Here is a 6,762-nt window from a genome sequence, read left to right as displayed (position 1 = left end):
AGGCCTGCATCTAACTATCAGGTACTCCAAATCAGCAGAACAGTGTCTGTCTATGATTGTGGTATTTGTGCACCAGTTGTTGTGAACGTAGATGCATAACCCCCCTCCTTTGCTCTTACCGGAGTCTTTGTTTCTATCCCAGCGAAATGCTGTGCGGCCTGCTAGCTCAATGGCTCCGTCCGGTACAAGTGCGTGTAGCCACGTCTCTGTTATTAGCAGAATGCAACTGTCCGCGATGAATTTGTTTGCGGCGACCTGTAGTCTTAGTTCGCCCATTTTGTTGGTGATAGAGCTGGCGTTGGTGAGAATGATGCTGGGTAGCGGTGGTTTATGTGGTTGTTGCCTTAGCCTAGCGAGTAGCCCGGACCGGCGAGCACGCTTTTGCTTCCTGTGCCTCCTCCGTCTCCGGCGTTTGCTGGGGCCAACAACAATCCACGGAGAGCCCGGTGTCCTGGCTATCTCCTCCGGTATGTTGCGTGAATGCAGAAAAACACATTTAACTGCCTGTTTACACTGTAATCCGATAATCAGAAGATCCTGTCGGCTGAAGGTGAGATTCGCACGACAAAATGTAACATTGTCAAACAGACATACAAACAAAAACACACAAAAAAAGCACCGAAAGGGAGAGCATCGAGCCGCTGCGACTGTGCGCGCCGCCATCTTGTAATAGCAGCCGCCCCGTATACACCAGCAACTGCGGTTCCTTCCTACACTACTTTTCTACCAACCTGCCCATAGAGTTGGAATAATGGCACCTACCCAATAATATGGGAAATTGGCCAAATATATCTGGTGAACTAATGGTGAAACGGTCACAGCTTGGAAGATTTTGAGATTCAATCATCTCAGTTTCAAGTGTCCACTGCTTAACTTTCTCTGGGGATGTTCCTTAGCTCATCCATTTTCTGCTGCTTCAACAATGAATTTAATTCCACACAATATTAAATCTGAAGCTGTTTTCTCATGTTTGTAGATCCAGAGCTTGGGTAGCCCAGTTGGTAGTGCATCAGACTTTCAATCTGAGGGTCCAGGGTTCAAGTCACTGTTCAGGCGCTAATATTAACACGTAAACCTGCATTTTGTAAATGGAACTGATGTGCTACAATGCTGAGAACTATATTCTGCACTCAGTATCTTCCTCTTTGCTCTATCTATTGTACTTGAGTTTGACGATTGTGTTTATGTATGTATATCTGATCTGTTTGGATAGCATGCAAAACAAAACTTTTCACTGAACCTCGGTACACATGACCAAAATAAACCCAAACTTACAACTTTTGCTGAACACCTCTGCTCAATCTGCCTAGACCTACATGACCTCCCGGTTGCTAAAACCTTTAACTGCCCCTCCCATTCCCATATTGACCTTTCTGTCCTGGGCCTCCTCTACTGTCAGAGTGAGGTCCAACGCAAATTGGAGGAACAGCACCTCATATTTCATTTGGACAGCTTACAACCCAGCGGTATGAATATTGATCTCTAACTTCAAGTGATCCTTGCATTCCCTCTCACTCCATCCCTCCACTATCCCAGTTCTCCGACTAGTTTGACAGTCATCCTGATTACATTATACTTTGTATGCCTCATTGTTGACTTCCCCAAGCTAACAATGATCTACATTTTCCTTGATCTTTGTTCCCTTTGATCTCTCATTTTCACACCTTACCCTTCCATATCTCGATATCTCCCTCTCCCCTGACTCAGTCTGAAGAACTCGACCCAAAATGTCACCCATTCCTTTTATCCAGAGATGCTGCCTGACCCGTTGAGTAACTGCAGCATTTTGTGTTTATCTTCGACATAAAACCTCAACCTTTGGAACTCCACAGGTAATAAAATAATCTGCATTCACTCACTTCAAAATGTGAATTACATTCAAGCTTGGGCTGATAAGTGGCAAGTAACAATTGTGACAGACAATTACTATCAGACATTTTCCAACAAAGGAATGCTTAGAAATCACTTCTTGCAAAGCCGACAGCTCAGGGAAAGGCGAAAATGGGAATGTTACTTTTCATTGGATCCCACAAAGCACCTTATTGGCAATATCAAAACCAATTAAAACTAGTGTGTATATCTGACATTGTATGCAAGAAGCAATTAAATATTTCATATGGACCAACATAGATGTTTAGTGAACAGCCACAAATTGTTTGCATTCTATTCAATATAGGCTACGGCCAAACATAGTATGTAACTAAGCATGTTGGAAGAGCTGCAAAAGCTGGTTGTACAACGTAGACGCAAAAAGCCGGAGTAACTCAGTAGGACAGGCAGCGTCTCTAGAAAAAAAGAACAGGTGACATTTCGGGTTGAGACCCTTCTTCAGACTGAGAGTCAGGGGAAACTTGAGGTAGGAAAAGGTACAGAACAAAGCAGATGCCACCAATGCCCAAAGAGCCCACAATGGTCCATTGTTGGCTGAGGAGGAGGTGAAAACGAAGGGATAAGAATAGTAAAACTAGTAAGGTGCTGTGGTAGTGAGTCTGCGAATCACAGAGGGGGAGCAGCGAGAGAGGGTGTTGCAGAACTCTCGTCAGAGAGAGGAGGAGAACCTCTCAAAGTCAAACCAAGCTAAAAAGGTGCAATGCTGTACAATTCAAAGAAATGGTGAAGAGGAAACGAGGAGGGAGAGGGAGATTGACAAAAGGATTGAGGGCAGCGGGTGATATGAAGAGAATGATGAAAATAAATAAAAGGAGGTTATAAGAACAAAGAAAAGAGAAGGAAGAAGTTATAAAAGAACCAAAGTGGAAATGAATAGGCAGGGAATGGAGGGATTTAGGTTTAGTTGATGCAAAGTAAACTGCATTCTGCATCCTGTTAACCATTGTGTGTGGTGGGGGTTGAGATGTGGAACTACACTATTAGACAGTCATACTGTGGAAGCTGCAGCATGACAGTGGTTAAGACAGCTGTACAGCACAATGTGGAAGCTGCAGTATGACAAAGACTAGGATAGCTGTACAAGACAACACCCTTTAAGCAATCATTGGCGCACACCAATGTTCCTGATAGGTATTCCTTGACGTACACCACAATGTTTGGGCTAGGTGTGCCTTGACGCACACTACAAGGTTCTTGATATTAAAAATTAAATAAAGGATCAAATAGCATATAGTTTTACTTGTATTAGTGTTATTGCATTTGTAAATGAATGTTTTGGGAATGTGTTGCTATTAGACAATGGACAATAGACAATAGGTGCAGGAGTAGGCCATTCGGCCCTTCGCGCCAGCATCGCCATTGACTGTGATCATGGCTGATCATCCACAATCAGTACCCCGTTCCTGCCTCCTCCCCATATCCCTTGACTCCACTATCTTTAAGAGCTCCATCTAACTCTTGAAAGCATCCAGAGAATTGGCCTCCACTGCCTTCTGAGGCAGCGAATTCCACAGATTCACAACTCTCTGTGTGAAAAGGTTTTTCCTCATCTCCATTCTAAATGGCCTACCCCTTATTCTTAAACTGTGGCCCCCTGGTTCTGGACTTTCTCAGAAATTAGGAAGTTCGCACAATTTCAAGGGTCAAAATCTGTATTAAAATATTGACCGCTCCGAGTGGAATTTCAGAGTAGTGCGGTAACTGGGAATGTGCCGGTCTCCTTGTGCACAAGTAAATAAAGTGTGTCTGGAAAATGAATGCAAGTTGTCAGAGAGTCCAGTTGATCGGCGACGACAATACAGTCCTATCGTCCAACTTGTCCATGCCGACCATTTTGCCTACCAGAACATGTCCTATTTGCATTATAAATATAAATGACTGAATAAAGCCAAGAAGTCTGATCCTTCCCCAATTGTCCTTGAGGACATGGTGGTGATGATTTGCCTTCTTGAACTGCTGCAATACCTCTGCTGAAGGTGTGTTTTTGACCAAGGATAGACACAAGATACCGGAGTAACTCAACGGGTCAGGCAGCATCTCGGGAGTAAATGGATGGGTGACTTTCGTGTCGGGAACCTTCTTCAGACTGCAAATAGAGGCCACAAGGTCATGTGATAGGAGCAGAATTAGGCCATTCGGCCCATCAAGTCTACTTAGTTTAGTTTGGAGATACAGAGTGGAAACAGGCCCTTCGGCCCACCCGGTCCGCGCCGACCAGCGATCCCCACACATTAACACCATCCTACATCCACTAGGGACAATTTACACATACACCAAGCCAATTAACCTATGTAACCTGTACGTCTTTGGAATGTGGGAGGAAACCGAAGATCTCGGAGAAAACCCACGTAGGTCATGGGGAGAACGTACAAACTTCGTACAGGTAGCACCCTTAGTCGGGATCGAACCCGGGTCTCCGGTGCTGCATTCGCTGTAAGGCAGCAACTCTACCGCTGCGCCACCGTGGCCACACTGTGCAATTCAATCATGGCTGATCTATTGCTCCCTCCTAATCCCATTCTTGTACCTTCTCCCCATAACCCCTGACACCCGTGACCACTAATCAAGAATCTATCTATATTTTCCTTAAAAATGTCCATTGACTTGGTCTCCAGTCTACTGTGGCAAAGAATTCCAGTTTCACCACCCTCTGACTAAAGAAATTCCTCCACATTTCCTTCCTAAAAACACGTCCTTTAATTCTGAGGCTATGACCTCTAGTCCTAGACTCTCCCACTAGTGGAAACATCCTCTTCACTTCCAATCTATCCAAGCCTTTCACTATTCGGTATGTTTCAGTCAGGTTACCCCTCATTCTTCTAAACTCCAGTGAGTACAGGCCCAGTGCCGTCAAAGGTTCATCATATGTTAACCCACACATTCCTGGGATTCTTGTAAACCTCCTCTGGACCTTCTCCACAGCCAGCACATCCTTCCTCATATATGGTGTCAAAATTGCTCCCAATACTCCAAATGCGGCCTTACCGGTGCCTTATAGAGCCTCAGCAATACTTCCTTGTTTTTGTATTCTAGTCCTCTTGAAATAAATGCTAGTATTGTGTTTGCCTTCTTTACTACTGATTCGACTTGCAGATTAACTTTTGGGGAATCCTGCACTAGCACTCTCAAGTCCCTTTGTACCGATTTCTGGATTCTCCCCCCCATTTAGAAAATAGGCTACACCTTTATTGCTACTACCAAAATGCATGACCCCACACTTTGCAACACTATATTCCATCTGCCACGTCTCTGCCCACTCTGCCAATCTGCAGAGTCCCTGGTTTCTCTGCACTAACTGGCCCTATAGCAATTTTCATATCATCTGCAAACTTGGCCACAAAGCCTTCAACCCCCTTATCCAAATCATTAATATACAACATGAAGAACAGCGGCCCCAGCACTGACCCCTATGGATTCCACTGGCAGCCAACCAACCCCCCCCCCCCCCTTTATTGCCACTCTTTGCCTTCTGCCATCCAGCCAATCTGCTATCCATGCTATTATCTGCCCTTTGATACCATGCGCTCTCATCTTCCTTAGCAGCCTCATGTGTGGCACCTTATCAAAGGCTTTCTGAAAATCTAGGTAAACACCATCCACTGACTCTCCTTTGTCTGCCCTTTAAAGAATTCCAGCAGATTCATCAGGCAAAATCTCCCCTTCAATAGACAATAGACAATAGTCAATAGATGCAGGTGTAGGCCATTCGACTCTTTGATCCAGCACCACCATTCAATGTGATCATGGCTGATCATCCCCAATCAGTACCCTGTTCCTACCTTCTCCCCATATCCCCTGACTCCGCTACCTTTAAGAGCCCTCTCTAGCTCTATCTTGAAAGTATCCAGAGAAACGGTCTCCATTGCCCTCTGAGGCAGAGAATTCCACAGAGAATTCCACAGACTCACAACTCTGTGTGAAAAAGTGTTTCCTCATCTAAGTTCTAAATGGCTTACCCCTTATTCTTAAACTGTAGCCCCTGGTTCTGGACTCCCCCAACATCGGGAACATGTTTCCTGCCTCTAGCATGTCCAAACCCTTAATAATCTTATATGTTTCAAGAAGATCACCTCTCATCCTTCTAAACTCCAGAAAGATGAACCTATGATGAATCAGGTCCTCGATTCCCCCACTCTGGACAAGAGACTCTGTGCATCTACCCAATCTATTCCTCTCATGATTTTGTACACCTCTATAAGATCACCCTTCATCCTCCTGCGCTCCATGGAATAGAGACCCAGCCTACTCAACCTACTCAATATTCTAAATGTGGTCTCACCAACGTCTTATACAACTGCAACATGGCTATCCAACTTCTATACTCAATCCTCTGACTGATGAAGGCCAAAGTCTAAAAAGCCTTTTTGACCACCTTATCCACCTGCGACTCGACCTTCAAGGAACCATGCACCTGTACTCCTTGATCCCTCTGCTCTACAACACTACCCAGAGGCCTACCGTTTATTGTGTTGGTCCTGCCCTTGTCTGTGGAATTCTCTGCCTCAGAGGGCGGTGGAGGCGGGTTCTCTGGATGCTTTCAAGAGAGAGCTAGATAGGGCTCTTAAAAATAGCGGAGTCAGGAGATATAGGGAGAAGTCAGGAACGGGGTACTGATTGGGGATGATCAGCCATGATCACATTGAATGGCGGTGCTGGCTCAAAGGGCTGAATGGCCTACTCCTGCACCTATTGTCCATTGTCTATTGTCTATTGATGTCCCAAAATGCGCCCCACTTCTTCCACACCAGCCTTTGAGCCAAGTGTTGAACTCTCTCATCTTCTCAACACTATGCAAATTTGCATGCGGCTCAGGTAGCAATCCAGAGATTATTACCTTCTTGGTTCTGCTTTTCAATTTGGTGCCTAGCTGCT

General features: G+C 45.1%; 1 non-coding gene across 1 annotated transcript; it reads left to right on the top strand.

The window, feature by feature from the left end:
- The first annotated feature begins 983 nt into the window (after positions 1–983).
- Positions 984–1,056, top strand: trnae-uuc. The gene has a single exon. It is a non-coding gene; the product is annotated as a tRNA-Glu (tRNA).
- Positions 1,057–6,762: the final 5,706 nt, after the last annotated feature.

Source organism: Amblyraja radiata, chromosome 4 (genome assembly GCF_010909765.2).
Source record: "Amblyraja radiata isolate CabotCenter1 chromosome 4, sAmbRad1.1.pri, whole genome shotgun sequence".
NCBI classification, from domain to species: Eukaryota; Metazoa; Chordata; class Chondrichthyes; order Rajiformes; family Rajidae; genus Amblyraja; species Amblyraja radiata.
The sequence above is the reverse complement of the archived record's forward strand: the minus strand, read 5'-3'. Positions and strand labels throughout refer to the sequence as shown.